The following is an 18,208-nucleotide window of genomic DNA, read 5'->3' as shown; positions in this document are numbered from 1 at the left end:
TTGAGATGCCTTTCGTAGGCGACGTCTGCTCCTACTCAAAGGAGCTTGCCGTGGTATCTCCGATTGTGACTCCTCGGTCGACTCAGTAGATTGTGATACTTTGGGGTTGTCTGCTTCCATCGGTACAGCAGGTGGTGGCATTGCTGGATGTTCTTCTGCGAACGGTTCAACAAATTGGGCAGGCTCCAGAAAATTAGCAAGTTGGAGGTTGGCTTCTCTGTCTACATCAGGCGAAACTTCGTGGATCGGATTAGGGTCCACTGGCTCCGCTGCTTCAGCTCGCTGGGGACTGTCTTTACTCGATGAGTGTTGAGCAGCAGCTGGGGCGGGTGGAGGTACTTCTGCAGATGCCTCGGCATCTCCATACGGTGGAACAAGCTCATTAGGAAAAGGGGAATGGTAAAGTTAGTGTGCGGGAGGAACTCCATCAGGGCGCTGGTGAGAAAGGCATCACGTCGTTTGGCATAAGCAAAATAGACCATTAGTTTGTCGGATAGCTGCCCAACATGCTGGTGAGTACGCTGGACGGCTTGCTCTAGGGCGTTTGAGGATGCCCTGACATGTGGTGATGATGCAACGCGAGATGTGGTTGCATCGTGTTCCTTTCCTTTGGCTTCCTTGTAGCCCAGCAACATAGGTATTTTCGCTTTGTTGAGTCTAGCAATGCCCGGCAAAATCTCATCAAACATTTCTTCTCGAACCTTCTTTTTTCGGCATAAAACAGTGATGAGATTTGGGAATACCAAGGCACTTGCCTGTCGCTTTAGGCATAGATGAGCCTGTTCCACGATATTCTTCCCTATATCGATGGTTCGTCCGGTGATGATAGAGTGCAGCAAAATCATCTGCTGGCATGATACAGTTGTATTGTGGGAGGTTGGCTGAAGCTTGTGCTTCATGAAATGGTTCCACAGTTTGACATGGGGGAGCAGTCGATCCCTATCCACGGTCTTTCGTTTCAATTGCTGACCGTTCCACTGAGTACCGAGAAGACACAAGTCTTCCAGGATGTCTTGGTAAGTTTCATGGTCGGTCTCTTGGGCAAAGCTCGCATGGTGGTCATCAACAACCTGCAGTTTAAAATAACGATTAATAGCGATAGGAGTAAAACGAATAGAAATGCCACGAACCATCACGGTATGCTGATTTGGCTCGGTAATGTTAGAATAAAACTCCTTCACTATTGTGGCGTTGACAGGGGCAGGATGTTTGGCAAACTTCTGCCACTTATGCTTAATGACCACGTCCAGCACTTCGCTGCCCAAATCGGCGTTCTCCTCTTCGGAGAAGACAAAGCCCAACTCAAAAAAGACTCGCCGGTTCTTTATGGTTTGATAGCGTTCATTGGCAGCCTCGTTGACAAAGCGTGGTGGTGAGGGTGGTGGGGCTGGTCGTGAGCGCACCATCGTGAGACTGTAAAAATAAATGAAGGAAGGGAGCTTTTTGAGGCGGTTGTTATGGTGGTCGACGGCAGTTGGAAAGGAGAAGAGGAAACTAGAAAGTGAAAAGTGAAAAGTAAGTGGGGTAGGCTAGTTAAATGGAAATATTTTGGGGGGGAAATAGATAAGCGGTGGGGTAGGGGGGAAAGAAAACAAAATGAAAAAAATTCATTCCCAAGTCAAAAGTTAAAATAAAATTTCCCTCCTTTTTCCTTTTCATTTTGCCGCCCAAAGTGTTCTCAACTTCGTCAACACGCCTCACGTGCTTAGTGCGTGGGATTCCCTGGCAAAAATGTGAAATGAAAATAATTACTGAATAATGAGAAATATTAAAATAAAGGCAAAACAAAAATAATTTATGTACAGATGTAAGTTAAAAATGCCACGGCATCCTTAAGATGCCGGACCAGTGTCAACGTCTTGCAAGAGCAACGCCGACTTGTCACGTGCAGGTGGGACTCCTTGATAAGCCTTTAGGCGCTGGCCATTGACTTTAAAGATGGATCCACCGTCCAGGTTCTTGATATCAACAACACCATAAGGGTAAACATGGTGAACTTCAAATGGTCCAGACCAGCGTGACTTTAATTTGCCTGGGAAGAGCTTGAGCCTAGAATTGAACAACAGTACTTTCTGACCCATATGAAATTGCCGTGGAAAAAGCATTCTGTCGTGCCAATTTTTGGTTTTTTCCTTGTAGAGCTTGGCATTTTCATATGCTTGCACTCGAAACTCTTCTATTTCATTTAGATCAAGTAATCGTTTCTTCCCAGTAATTTGCTCGTCAAAGTTTAACTTTTTGATTGCCCAGTACGCCTTGTGCTCTAGTTCAACAGGGAGGTGGCAGGCTTTTCCATATACCATCTTAAAGGGCGACATTCCTAAAGGTGTTTTGAATGCTGTCCTATATGCCCATAATGCTTCGTCAAGCTTTGGGGACCAGTCTTTCCTTCGGGGGTTAACCACATTCTCTAGGATTTGCTTAACTTCTCGATTGGAGATTTCAGCCTGTCCATTCGTCTGCGGATGATATGCCGTGGCAATCTTATGTCGCACTCCATATTTCTGTAATGCCTTGGCAATCAACTTGTTGTCAAAGTGAGTGCCCTCATCGCTGATAATAGCTCTTGAGACTCCAAAACGAGTGAAGATATTCTTATGAAGGAACTTGAGCACAGTCTTTGAGTCGTTTCTCGGCGTAGCAATTTCTTCAACCCACTTTGAAACGTAATCCACCGCTAGCAAGATGTATAAATCTCCAAAGGAAGATGGGAATGGTCCCATGAAATCGATGCCCCAAACATCAAAGAGCTCAATCTCCAGAATATTTTGCAGCGGCATTTCGTGTCGTCTGGAAATATTTCCAGTGCGCTGGCATCTGTTGTATGCCTTGCAAAATGCGTGGGCATCTTTAAATAATGATGGCCAATAAAAACCTGACTGGAGGACCTTTGCAGCAATCCTCGAACCTCCAAAATGCCCTCCACAAGTTGATATGTGGCAATGGTGTAAGATATCTCTTTGTTCTTCTTCGGGGACACACCGTCGAATCATTTGATCAACATATTGCTTGAATAAGTACGGCTCGTCCCAAAAGTAGAACTTGGCATCATAAAGAAACCTCTTTTTGCCCTGGTTGTTCAGTTCATAAGGAAAAACACCAATAACAAGAAAGTTAACCAGGTCAGCGTACCATGGAATTGCCGTGGCATATAAAATTTTCTCGTCAGGGAATTCTTCTTTAATATCAAAAATGTCATGGCATTCTGAAATATTTTCTAGCCTAGATAAGTGGTCTGCAACCTGATTTTCAGTACCTTTCCTATCAATTACCTCTAAGTCGAATTCTTGCAGAAGTAATATCCACCTGATCAGTCTAGGCTTGGCATCTTTCTTGTTCACTAAATATTTTATAGCTGAATGATCAGTGTGAACTATAACCTTGGTGCCTATCAAGTATGGCCTAAATTTGTCAAATGCAAATACCACGGCAAGTAATTCTTTCTCAGTGGTTGTGTAATTTAATTGTGCATCATTTAAGGTACGACTAGCATAATATATGACATGAAAGATTTTACCTTTACGCTGCCCAAGCACAGCTCCCATGGCAAAATCACTTGCATCACACATTAATTCAAATGGGGACGTCCAATCTGGGGGAACTACAATTGGTGTAGAGATAAGTTTCTGCTTCAGCTCTTTGAATGCGCCATGGCATTTCTGATCGAACACAAAGGGTTGGTTCTGTTGAAGCAAGGTGCACAAAGGCTTGGATAGTGTGGAGAAATCCTTGATGATTCGTCTGTAAAAACCAACGTGGCCAAGGAAACTCTGAATGCCCTTGATAGAATTTGGTGGGGGAAGCTTCTCGATCACCTCGATCTTAGCCTTGTCGACCTCGATGCCCTTTGCAGAAATTTTATGTCCTAGAACAATGCCTTCAATCACCATGAAGTGGCATTTTTCCCAGTTTAGTACGAGATCAGCCTCCTCGCATCGCTTCAGTACCTTTGCCAAATTGCCGAGGCATTTTTAAAAATCGTCTCCGGAAACAGAAAAATCGTCCATAAAAATTTCCAAAAAATCCTCCACCATGTCAGAAAAGATGGCTTGCATGCAACGCTGAAAAGTTGTCGGGGCATTACAGAGTCCAAAAGGCATTCTTCGAAAAGCGTATGTGCCATACGGGCACGTGAATGTCGTCTTCTCTTGGTCCTCTGGTGCTATGGCAATCTGATTATACCCTAAATAACCATCCAAGAAACAATAGTATGTCTTGCCCGCAAGTCGATCCAACATTTGATCGATGAATGGCAAAGGAAAATGATCCTTCTTGGTGGCCTTGTTAAGCCTGCGGTAGTCCATGCAGATGCGCCATCCAGTGACAGTGCGAGTAGGTATTAATTCATTTCCTTTGCTCGTTACCACGGTCATGCCTCCCTTTTTAGGCACGCATTGGACGAGACTGACCCACGAACTATCCAAAATAGGGTATATCACTCCAGCATCGAGCCATTTGAGAACCTCTTTTATCACAACGTGCTTCATGATTGGGTTTAATCTTCGTTGTGTCTCTACGGACTTGCCGTGGCATTCTTCCAGCAAAATTTTGTGCATGCAGATTGTTGGACTTATTCCCTTGAGATCTGCCATCGTCTACCCTAACACTTTCTTATGCTGTGACAAAACACTTAGCAAACTAGATTCTTGGTTAGGAGTAAGGGCAGAGGAAATAATCACAGGCAAAGTGTCATTGCTACCCAGATAAGCATATTTAAGATGTTGTGGCAAATTTTTAAGTTCAAGGGTAGGTGCATGCTGTAATGAGGGCTTAGGAGGAACAAAATCTTCGAATTTCAAAGGTTTAAAGCGCGTACCTGGGCTAGCTTTAAGGAAGCTAGCATGCTGTTCCTCAGATGAAAAGTCATTCGGCTCTTCAAGGAGCCTCTCATCAATATCTAGCTGAATGAAATTATCGTGGCAAAATTGATCTGCTTCTTTTGTAATTTCCGTGTCTACCTCAAAAATGCTCTGACATTCTTCATAATCATCCATGTGTTTGAAAGATCGGAAAACATTAACAGTGATCTGTTGATCGGCCACTCGCATGGTTAGCTCGCCATTCTCGCAATCGATGAGAATACGACCTGTGACTAGGAAGGGTATAATGGGCGCTGTGGCGTCGACCTCACAGTCAAGGATCAGAAAATCGACAGGGAAAACGAACTTGTCAACCCGCACGATGACATCTTCAATTCGCCCTTCTGGACGCACATGTGAACAATCGGCAAGTTGCAAGATGACCGAAGTAGGTCTCGCATTTCCTATCCCCAGTTTTACAAAAATCAACTTAGGCATCAAGTTTACACTTGAGCCAAGGTCACACAGTGCTTTTCCAACAAATTTGTTTCCAATCGAACACGTAATGATAAAGCTGCCCGGATCACGTCTTTTTGGTTGTAGCTTGCTTAAGGAAGAGCAAAATTCTTTTTCCGTGGCAATTGTTTCGTACTGCTCAACCTTTCTCTTCTTGGTGATGATTTCTTTTAGAAATTTAGCATATGTGGGCATTTGTTCCATTGCTTCAAGAAAAGGAACATTGATCTGCAGTTGACCCAGAATGTCAACAAATTTTTTAAACTGAATGTCCTCGTTATGTTTCTTCAGTCTTTACGGAAAAAGAGGCGGGGGTCTGGCTTCTTGTAATGATGGGGTGCGAACAGAAGTTACGTGGCATTTCTATTTGCCCCCTCAGTTTTGTTACTTGATGAACCCTCAGATTTATCTTCTTCCTTCGGTGCTTCCTCCTGCAGTTCTTTATCAGCTTGACTGGTTGTGGGGGGTGAATCTTCCTTCGGTTTTCCCCCAGACTTATCTTCTATATTAATTTGTGTACCGCTTCGGAGAGTTAGCACATTGTATTGTTCTTTGCTATGAGGTTTGGTGACTTCATTGTCACTTGGCAAATGTCCGGGTTTGCGTTCTTGTAATGCCGCGGCAATCTGACCTACTTGACTCTCTAGTGCCCTTAACGATGAACTATGGCTCTGAAGTAGAGCTCCTTGATTTTTTATAGAGGCCGAGTGGTCTTGCAGCATTGTTTTTGTTGTTGCAATGAATTCTTGCATTGTGGCCTCCAAAGAACTAGTATTTGATGAAGATGGCCCTCCCTTGTTTTGATTATGCCATGGCATATTCGATTGATAGCCCTGGGAATCATTAAAATTCTGCTGACGAGCTGGCTGTTGAGCAGTGCTGTTTCCTTGATTTCCCCAAGAAAAATTTGGATGCTGACGCCATCCAGGATTATAGGTGTTTGAATAGGGGTTGTTATTGCCTCGATTAAAATTGCCAACAAAGTTGATGGATTCTTGATTGGTTGGGCAATTACTCTTATTGTGTTTGCCTTGGCATAATAAACAAACTGAACAGGCTGCCTTCGCTTCCCTTACCTCACTTGGCCTTTGTAAATTCTTTAGCACGTTGGTAATGGCAGCAAGTTGGGCTGACACGGCATAATTAGAATCTAGCTCGAGAGCTCCATGTGTCTTACGCCCAAACCCATGCTTAGTTGAGGGAAACTGATAATCATTGGTAGCAATCCTATCCAAGATGTCAAATGCCTCTGCTGGTGATTTATCCAGTAACGTCCCATTTGCCGAGGCATCTAGCATCATCCTCGTGGGTACGTTTACTCCATTATAGAACATCACTACTTGTGTCCAATCTTGAAAACCATGGTTTGAACACTTGCGAAGCAATGCTTTGTATCTATCCCAGCACTCATGCATTGACTCATCATCAGCTTGACGGAATGAAGCAATGTCGTTCCTAAGTTGGGTGTTCATGTTCGGAGGATTATACCGTAGCAAAAAATATTTGTACAGATCTATCCACGACTCCATATAACCCGCTGGAACTCCACTCAACCATGCCCTTGCTCTGTCTCGTAGGGAATATGGGAATAGCTTTAATTTCAGAACATCTTCGTGCACCCCTTGTTGGCGAAAAGAATCGCACACTTCCAAGAAGTTACGAATATGCTGTCTGGCATCTTCATTTGGCATGCCCCCAAACTGCTCTATAGAGTTTAACATGTTGAACATGACAGGTTTCAGCTCGAAATGGGCTGCCTGAATATCGGGTGCCACAATTCCAGGGTTGAGATCCTCTAAGATTGGATTTAAATGATCACGAATAGCCCGAGGCCTAGCTGCATTCCCAGCATTTGGATTTGCCTCGGCATTTTGATCACCCTCATGGCCAATGCCCTGATTTCCGAGTTGGTACATATTGACACGTTGTGCTCGTCTTCTTTGTCTAAAAAGCCTTTCAATTTCAGGATCAATAGGTTCCAATGGCTCTTCAGGGTTGCTTCTGGTCATAAACTCGAAAAAAATCTAAAAAATTAAAGAAAATATAAAGTAAAGATAACTAAAAGAGAAAAATTTACACAAGTAATATAAAAATGCTATGACAAATCAATTTAACTTCCAGTTGCAATTCCCCGGCAACGGCGCCAAAAACTTGTCCGCTGTTTGTGAGTACTAAAATATGATGCGGATATGTATGCAAGTATACACAATCAAACAAGTAATAAAGTGATAAGTAGAGTATCGTCTCCACAGGTAATTAGGGAAATCAAATAGGTTTGTCAAGGCACTTTACTTTGTCACCTAAGTAAAGTTAGTTATGGTATAAACAGATGAGAATGCAGTGGCAAAATGGAATGGACGTAGTGGAAATGGAGTGGTGATAGTGTGGTAGCAGATGGATATGTCGTGGCAAATTAAATTGTGATACGTGAAAACAAATGGAAATGTCAAGGCAAAATAAAAATACAAATACTAGATTTAATATATGTAGGACTTTAGCTTTCTCACAAGACAAGCAGCAATGGAAATGAGTGATGGGAGACACAAGGAAAACTTAAGTTTATTTCTCTGAATGGTGCTTCTTCTATGCTTACCCTGCCCGACAGAGTCTACTGATGTGCCCCATGCTATCTCTAGTAAGGGACTCGACAGACTAAAGATACCCTGGAAAAACCGATTGGCGTAAGGCCAAGCAGTGATCCTATTGACTCAGCTAATAGAATATGTCTCGGCAATACCTTTTTGCGGCAGCATTAACATCTAACCTATCGTTTATACACAACTCCTTTTAGTCGAATGAAATCCTATTCTTATCTCTAAGGTGGATTAGGCCTAGTTACTATCTAGAACCCGTTGTTTATGTAGTTCCTCCCTAGCTTCTCTCGAAGACTAAAGATAAATTACCAAGGCATTCTCTCGAACCTCATGAACCCTCCTAAGGAAAGGCTACTCTCGTAGCTCCTACAACCTCAAGACTTTAAGCATCATAAACAAAACAAAATAGAGCATGAAACAATAACCATTCATTAAAATAACAACTTAAATAACCATGCGAACTCCCACCAAATAGGATTAGTTCATGGTGGGGCTCGAAATCAACAAGCACAAAGCAAGATTCATTCGTTCCTTACAACCCAACAACAAAATATAAAAGCAAAGACTAAGGGGAGGAGAAAAAGCCTTCGACGTGCACTGCCAAATGCCTTCCTCGGCCACCAAGGACTGCTCCCAGCGGACTAGCTCCTATCGGATGCTCAGAACGCCACTCCCTTCTGCTAGTCAAGGAGAAATGCCATGGCAAGTGGGATTGACGGAGAAAGATGAGACTTTCTCTCTCTAACTTTTTAAGATCAAATGTGGTTGGAACTAAAGTCTTCTTCAATATGGCTTCCTCCTCTATTTATAGGGGAAAATAAATCCTAAGGTTTGGTGTTAACCATCCTAGGAAACCCCAAAACCATGGTTGATTTACTTGGGAGTCGGGCAGAGCTGATTGTGATCCAGCCTGGGTTGCTGGCTTAGACCCGTCACAATCCCACTGCAGACGCCCAAGGACAGACATAACCTGTAAGGTCAGGCGGCGTTATTATCAAAGTCGGCGGTTGTAGTGCCGGTTCCTCCAGGCAGGATCTTCGAGGCAGATTTCTTGGGCAGAGCTCTCGAGGAGTCAGAGACAGCTGGCTGCAAAAATATCTTCTTTCACTTTGTTCGCTTTCGAAATGCCAATCAAACTCAGCATTTTCATTCTGCTCGGCAGTCTCCTTATGCCGCGGCATTTTCTTTCCTCTTTTCCTTGCTTTCAATACCTGCACACCATCAGACAAGTACCTTTCCCATAAAGCAGTACCGCTGTAAAAATAAAATGCCACAGAAAACTAAAATCCACCACATGCAACTATATGCTCCTAAATGCATCTAAATGGTCCTAAATGGGCTCTTAGACATTCAATAACTTAAGTGAAAAGGTCCCAAAATATGACCTTTTCAAGGAGTTATCAAATAACCTCTTGGTTTATGATGATGTTATTGGTAATATTCCTGCCCGAGATAAAGCTCATCTGGTTTGGAGAGAAAGCAAGGGTATAAGGTGTTGAAGCCTTTTAACGACCACTTTAGTGAGGAGCTTACAGGCAACGGAGCAAAGGCTTATCGACCTGAATTCTATAAAGGAAACAAGAATAGAAACCTTTAGGATAAGTACAATAGTTGTACGATTCAAAGTTGGATCAATGTCCCCTCCATAAAAAAACATTAAGAATGAAGGTACAAAGAGAAGAGCCGTAATTTCCCAATTTTTTGGAAGAACTTGCATGTAAGCCTTCAATTTCAGGAGCTTTTAAGGGTGTTGTGTCTTTTAGGGAAGAGATGATCTCCTCACTAGAAGATAAAGAGTTCAGATTTGTGAGTAAAGCATCAGGAATGACTAGAAAACATCCCCTAGTTGAATAAGTGCCATGGTCTTCCGTGTCAAGAGAAAATTAGTTTTTGAAAAATTGAATAACTTCCTTCTTGAGGGTGTCATCATCATGACACCATTCACCATCATTGAGCTTTAGAGTAGTATTGCGATTATGGTGCTTGAGGAGAGTTGCCTTTCGGCGGAAATAAGCAGTGTTATGGTCCCTTAAACAAATCCAATCAGAGCAAGATTTATGTTTCCATAACCATTCATCTTGGTCAAGAAGAAAGTCAAAGTGACGGATGAGTTTTTATTCCAGATCAAGAAGGTAGTGAGAATGACGAATGTAGAGAGCTTTTTGCACTCCCTTTAAACGGACCATAGTGATCATCTTATTTATGCCAATGAACCTGAATACGGATTGATTCTAGTCGGAAGCAACATTGGAGAAAAGATTTATGGTAGTCGAAAGGCTACTTAAGGTAATCCAATTATCTTAAACCATGTGTTTAAAGTCATCATGGAAGCGCCAGTAAGAAACATATCGGAATGTGGGGGAGAATGACGACGTGGGAGAGGGCCAACATGAAGCAACAAGGGATGCTGATGTGAGTGCATGTGGAGCAAATGTTGCATGCTAGCCTTAGGATAAGCCTCGTCCCAAATGGGTATTACAAAGAAAGCGACCTAGACGAGCAAAGGTGTTTCCTCGACTCCAAGTAAAATTCGGGCCTTGGAATCCCATGTCTTTGAGTTCCAAATCAAAAACAATATCACGGAAAACACTGTTATGACGAGAGGAAGGAACTCCTCCCATCTGATGATCTGTACAAAGTATAGAGTTAAAGTTCACAAATAACAACCATGAAGATGTAATAGCCGAGGCCAGATGCCTAAGTGTAACACCCCCAACCCGTACCCGACCCGGATACGAGTCCGACGTGTCACATTGACTTTTCAAATCTTGACTCTTAAGAAAAATCCCGGGAAATTTAAAACTTTATTTAAAACAAAATACAGACTTGATCAGAGTGCTCGTACTTAATGACTTATTACATGCCAACACTTTATACATAACCAAATACATACTTTGTCAAATACTTCTGATATGATCTTTTAGTAGTGATACTGTCTTTGCCACTTCTATTCTTTCACTTCTCGTTCTTGGTACCTACGTGTAAATCACTTACACGCTAAGTCATAGACTTAGTGAGGCATATAAAACATATAATATAACCATATATCATTTCATATAAATAAAAGACATACATATACAAACACTATCAATAATCCTTTCCACTTACCATATACTCATCATATAACACATATAATTCATGTATGTGCATTCATATCATTGAATCACTACATATCAATATGCGTGAATCTATGGTATGATAACAATATACAATCAGGTCATGCACACATGCAACTTACCTTCTTTTATCACTTTCACTTTCATTTGTCTTTCAATTTCATTGCCCATGTATATTATTGAGAATAGAGGTATGTGAGTACATTGAGGTTGTGCACTAATGCTGTCACCACAGCTCGTATAAATGTCCCGAAGGACCTATCCAGAGGTCACACAGACCCCGGTAACTATCCAGAGGTCATAAAGATCCTCGGTAACTGTCCACAGGTCCCGAAGAACCTATGTAAACTGTCCATATGTTCCTTAGAACATACGTAAACCCTCGACTCTTGGCATGCCAACTATACCTATAGCTCTCGTATCATATACTATGGGCATTTATTTATACATTTCGTATCACTTGTTCTTTCTCTTCTGTCACATACCACATGTATGTGTAACCATATATCATATCATATCACATATATCACATGTGCATATAAGCTTATAGCTTCTTTCACATATACATGTAGTCACATAGCTTTCTTTCATGTACCCATGCATGTCATGTCAATTAACATATATCATATGTTGCATTTTCACTTAAGCATATAATCATATAACATAGCATCATCTATTTCTATGTATTAATGCATACATGGTAATCACATAACAATTTAGAAGTTACTTCTTACCATAGTAACTCCTCACTGGCTCATCACAAGCCAATATTAATTCAATAAAATAAGTACAAAATAAATTGCACTCACCTTAGCTTTGCTTTGATTCGATTCTAATTCCTCAATTATCCCGAAACAGATCAGTTTCTATCTCTACATAACAATACACAGATTCATATCAATATTCCAATTGATATATTCTAAACTGTCACTTCTTAGGCTAAGAGAAAAGCCAATTTCCTCTTTCAATGAAGGTATGCATCGATGCACCACTTGTGCATCGGTGCATAAAATGCATTCGATGTTTATTTTAAAAGGATGCATCGATGCATTATCTATGCATCGATGCATCAAAGGCATTCGATGTTCTTTTAAAGGAATGCATCGATGCACTTATGAATGTGCATCGATGCACCTTGTCCAGAAATTGTACTTCAAGCCCGAAATTCATCAATTCTTCATTCAATTCTTCTATTTTAATCCCCTATTATGCCTTTAAACTCAACTATCATTATTGAAACCAACTTATGTCCATATAAATCATATTTATCTTCCATATTTCATCAAGATTCTTAAAACTAAGAATCTTACTAAACTTTCAAATTTGTTATAAATCTTTTCTAACTTCATAAATCTCTTATTCTTCTTGATGACAAGTCAAATTCCATCTTAAAAATCTCTTATTAACTCTTTTCCAAAATTTCCTTTAAAAACACATTTTCTTTAATCTTTCATAACTTCTTTATCTTTCAATCTTAAGATAACCTAAGCTTTCCTTAAGCTTAGTTATTATCTAATGATCAAAACCCAACCAAATTTAGCAATAACCAACTAAAAAGAAACTCACCTTTGCAAGCTGGCTCTTCACGTTTGAGAGAAGATGAAGATGAAGAAGATAAGTCTAAAACTTATCTCTTCAATCATACCTCTCATATATTATAATATCCATTTATTAATATTTAATATTATCTTTATTCAATGACCATTTTGCCCTTCATCTACTTTAATAATTACTAACAACTTTTAGGAATTATTTCCAAATAAATCATTGAATTATTCCATTCTTCTACTTAATTCATCAAATTCTTAAACTTTACAATTTAGCCACTAACCCCTAGTTTGGGATGTTACAATTCTCCCCTCCTTAAGAAAATTCGTCCTCGAATTTTCACTTTATAACAATATGAAGCAATCCTTATATACAGTCCTCTTTAATTACTCAATACATATCTCTTTCACTCATGCTATAAATAATCTAACACCACTTATAACACTTATCCTACTTGATTCTTTAAACTCTATCATTCTCATATCTTTCTCTATTTATTCCTCATTATCAAGATTTCCTTATAGCATAACTAAACTATATATTTTCTCATGTTCTCATACGCTATTTAATCCACTCAAGTAACCATAAATCATATTTACCTGAACATTATACCTTAATGGGTTTATATCAATACAACTACTACAATTAACTTATAACTAAAATTAGTACTTCTCTCATCAATTTACTGTTCAAATGTAATTATGCTAGCCTAAATCAACCAATATCATAACGCATTTACTATACAACCGAAAGATACATGCTAATAATTCTGGGTCCTCACAGTCTTCATTATCATTAAGATTATATATTCTAGCAGTGGAGCGCATCTCCTGTTGAGTAGAAGATTCTGTTTGATTTCTTTCTCTACCTCTACCCCTACCTCTTGAGACATCAAACAGATCGTTCTGATTGTGCAAGCTCTCTGTCCTTCAATGGACAATCTCTCATGAAATGTCCTATTTCCCCACATCGGAAACAAGCTCCAGATTTAATTCTACATATCCCACCATGATATCTTCCACAATTCTGACAATGTCTCAATTGTGCTCTTCTATCACCAGACTCTACAATTGAGTCTGTCTATCTCTCATCTGACTTGATCCTCTAGCGGAGGATGTCATCGACTCTGACCGAGCTTGAGATCGAGAACCAGAATCTCTACTTCTTTTGGGTGATACTAAACTCGATGAAGGCCCCGTTCTTTTAAAAGATTGAACTCTTTGATCCCCATAACGTTCATTCTGAGCTCTTTCAAGAGCTTTTGCACGATTCACTACCTCTTGAAACGAGGACAGATTTAACACAATCAACATCTCCTTTAATCTCGGGCGTAAGCCCTCCACAAACCATTCGCATGCATCTTTTTCTGTTGAAACTAACTCAGCCGCAAAACTACTCAACTTATTGAATTCACACTCATATTCATATATAGTGTGATCCAATTGCTTCAGATTCAAGAATTCTTGTTTCATTTGCTTGATGAACTGGTCTCCTATATACTTGTATTTGAACTCTTCTAAAAACAAGAACCATGTCACTTGGTCACTTGTCATTCTTAGAGTAACGTTCGTCCACCATATTCTTGCTTGTCCACGAAGCAAGGAGACTACTCCGTCTAACTTTTCCATATCAGAACAATGAAGTCCATCTAGCATAATCTTTACGTCATTGAGCCAAAAGTCCGCTTCAACAGGACTCTCCTCAACTTCACCTTTGAATTCAGGAGCTCCTAATCCTTTTAAATCTTTTGCTATATTCCTTCTCGGAGTGGAAGGAGCAGGAGATTGGAAACGCATCAACACCGCGTCTAACGTTCTAAAGAAAACGTCTTGGTCTTGCACAGGCACTCCAGAAAGTGTCTGTCCTTCACCTTGCCTGGCTAGGGCAGGTGAATTACTACCTTCAGCTAATCTATCATTTCCCGCTACGTCTCGGGAGTTGTCTTGTCCAGACATCCAATAAAATACAATCATATCATTCTATTAGCAAAACAGTATACTTACTTTCTATCAGATCAGAAGTTTTCACTATTTCGTTGGCATGTATACTTTTTAAAACACTTTTGACTTTGTTTTTAGCCTAGAATCGGCTAAACCGTAGCTCTGATACCATTAAATGTAACACCCCAACCCGTACCTGACCCGGATACGAGTCCGACGTGTCACATTGACTTTTCAAATCTTGACTCTTAAGAAAAATCCCGGGAAATTTAAAATTTTATTTAAAACAAAATACAGACTTGATCAGAGTGCTCGTACTTAATGACTTATTACATGCCAACACTTTATACATAACCAAATACATACTTTGTCAAATACTTCTGATATGATCTTTTAGTAGTGATACTGTCTTTGCCACTTCTATTCTTTCACTTCTCGTTCTTGGTACCTACGTGTAAATCACTTACACGCTAAGTCATAGACTTAGTGAGGCATATAAAACATATAATATAACCATATATCATTTCATATAAATAAAAGACATACATATACAAACACTATCAATAATCCTTTCCACTTACCATATACTCATCATATAACACATATAATTCATGTATGTGCATTCATATCATTGAATCACTACATATCAATATGCGTGAATCTATGGTATGATAACAATATACAATCAGGTCATGCACACATGCAACTTACCTTCTTTTATCACTTTCACTTTCATTTGTCTTTCAATTTCATTGCTCATGTATATTATTGAGAATAGAGGTATGTGAGTACATTGAGGTTGTGCACTAATGCTGTCACCACAGCTCGTATAAATGTCCCGAAGGACCTATCCAGAGGTCACACAGACCCCGGTAACTATCCAGAGGTCATAAAGATCCTCGGTAACTGTCCACAGGTCCCGAAGAACCTAGGTAAACTGTCCATATGTTCCTTAGAACATAGTTAAACCCTCGACTCTTGGCATGACAACTATACCTATAGCTCTCGTATCATATACTATGGGCATTTATTTATACATTTCGTATCACTTGTTCTTTCTCTTCTGTCACATACCACATGTATGTGTAACCATATATCTCATATCATATCACATATATCACATGTGCATATAAGCTTATAGCTTCTTTCACATATACATGTAGTCACATAGCTTTCTTTCATGTACCCATGCATGTCATGTCAATTAACATATATCATATGTTGCATTTTCACTTAAGCATATAAATCATATAACATAGCATTCATCTATTTCTATGTATTAATGCATACATGGTAATCACATAACAATTTAGAAGTTACTTCTTACCATAGTAACTCCATCACTGGCTCATCACAAGCCAATATTAATTCAATAAAATAAGTACAAAATAAATTGCACTCACCTTAGCTTTGCTTTGATTCGATTCTAATTCCTCAATTATCCCGAAACAGATCACTTTCTATCTCTACATAACAATACACAGATTCATATCAATATTCCAATTGATATATTCTAAACTGTCACTTCTTAGGCTAAGAGAAAAGCCAATTTCCTCTTTCAATGAAGGTATGCATCGATGCACTACTTGTGCATCGGTGCATAAAATGCATTCGATGTTTTTATTTTAAAAGGATGCATCGATGCATTATCTATGCATCGATGCATCAAAGGCATTCGATGTTTCTTTTAAAGGAATGCATCGATGCACTTATGAATGTGCATCGATGCACCTTGTCCAGAAATTGTACTTCAAGCCGAAATTCATCAATTCTTCATTCAATTCTTCTATTTTAATCCCTATTATGCCTTTAAACTCAACTATCATTATTGAAACCAACTTATGTCCATATAAATCATATTTATCTTCCATATTTCATCAAGATTCTTAAAACTAAGAATCTTACTAAACTTTCAAATTTGTTATAAATCTTTTCTAACTTCATAAATCTCTTATTCTTTGATGACAAGTCAAATTCCATCTTAAAAATCTCTTATTAACTCTTTTCCAAAATTTCCTTTAAAAAACCCATTTTCTTTAATCTTTCATAACTTCTTTATCTTTCAATCTTAAGATAACCTAAGCTTTCCTTAAGCTTAGTTATTATCTAATGATCAAAACCCAACCATAAATTTAGCAAATAACCAACTAACAAAGAAACTCACCTTTGCAAGCTGGCTCTTCACGTTTGAGAGAAGATGAAGATGAAGATGAAGAAGATAAGTCTAAACTTATCTCTTCAATCATACCTCTCATATTATAATACCCATTTATTAATATTTAATATTATCTTTGTTCAATGACCATTTTGCCCTTCATCTACTTTAATAATTACTAACAACTTTTAGGAATTATTTCCAAATAAATCATTGAATTATTCCATTCTTCTACTTAATTCATTAAATTCTTAAACTTACAATTTAGCCACTAACCCCTAGTTTGGGATGTTACACTAAGAGCATTGGGGCTAACATAAACTAGAGTCCTAAGAGAGGAGATATTATCAGGAAAAAAAAATGAAAGAACTGAAAGCGATGAACCATAAATTGGACAGTAACTGAGTCGTACCAACAGAGCTAGATACCACCAGAGAATATCGTAGCTTCAACTCGGTAGGAATGAGGAAAGCCAATGGAGGCAATAATAGAATCTGCTTGAGCGTCGCTGATACAAGGTTTAACTAAACCAATAACATCCGATTTATTATCCCGTAGATACTGAAAAATCGCAGACAAGAACCTATGGTGACCACAAACCTATATATTCCAACTGAAAAGCATTAAAATCATTAAAAAAATAATAGATGATGAGAAAGACAAAGCCTTAGGTGTATACTCAGGTGTATGGTTAATGCCCATTTTCGGAACTGCTGGGAAAGTTGCATACTCAGGTGTTTCCATGTTAGGAGGCCTGCATTGAGTTCCAGGGTCAGGCGGATCGTGTAGACTCCCGAGTAGGCTTAGGTTGCATCGGGTCAGCTACAATACAAGGCTCGGTAGTTTCAGGAATGATGATCACTGAGTGTTGTTGAGCACTTGAGTGTGAGCAATTGGACAAGAGCTAGAAGCACTGACTAGAACTCTGAGAGGGACGTTGTTTGTAACAATTGTCAGAGGTTTAAGCATAGGAACCACTTACTTAGCTTTATATTTTTGTTGGGCAGTAGCAGTCTTGCGTTTGGAATTTATTTGAAATGACAGTGGTAAGGGGTTAACGTCAACAATAATTGTAGCATTATCAAGCGATTTTGACCTTCCTCAAAGATGGGGTTAAACTTGGAAGTAATTACCAGAATATCACTACCAGTAGCAGTATTTGAGGAACCTATTTTTATCGAACGACGTTTGTTTTATTCTATGACCATTCACGGACAGTAGGCCATTGTCGAGGCGGAGGGGTTGCTAACCGGGAGTTGGCTTGGAGGGGGAGAAGTAGTTTTCATGGGAGTAAGGTCGGGACAATTTTCTTGAGAGTGGCCATATTTCCCATATGAGAAGCATATGCTGGGGAGTGACTCATATTCAATGATCTGAATATTCTTATTGATGAGGAGCTTGGTGATAAGAGGTTTGTGAAGATCATCACAATCGCCATACGAGCGAAGCTGCCCCTCCGGCCACTATCGGTTTGATAATGGATATGAATCACTAGACTGATACATTCGTCGATCTCCTTGATTATGTTCCCCTTGTAAAG

General features: G+C 39.5%; 1 pseudogene; it reads right to left on the bottom strand.

The window, feature by feature from the left end:
* Positions 1-1,832: 1,832 nt before the first annotated feature.
* On the bottom strand, positions 1,833-9,090 carry LOC120155621 (annotated as a pseudogene).
* Between the last annotated feature and the right edge of the window lie 9,118 nt (positions 9,091-18,208).

This window comes from Hibiscus syriacus, unplaced genomic scaffold, assembly GCF_006381635.1.
Source record: "Hibiscus syriacus cultivar Baekdansim isolate YM2019G1 unplaced genomic scaffold, ASM638163v2 tig00111199_pilon, whole genome shotgun sequence".
Classification (NCBI taxonomy): Eukaryota; Viridiplantae; Streptophyta; class Magnoliopsida; order Malvales; family Malvaceae; genus Hibiscus; species Hibiscus syriacus.
This window is presented reverse-complemented; position numbering and strand designations above follow the sequence as displayed.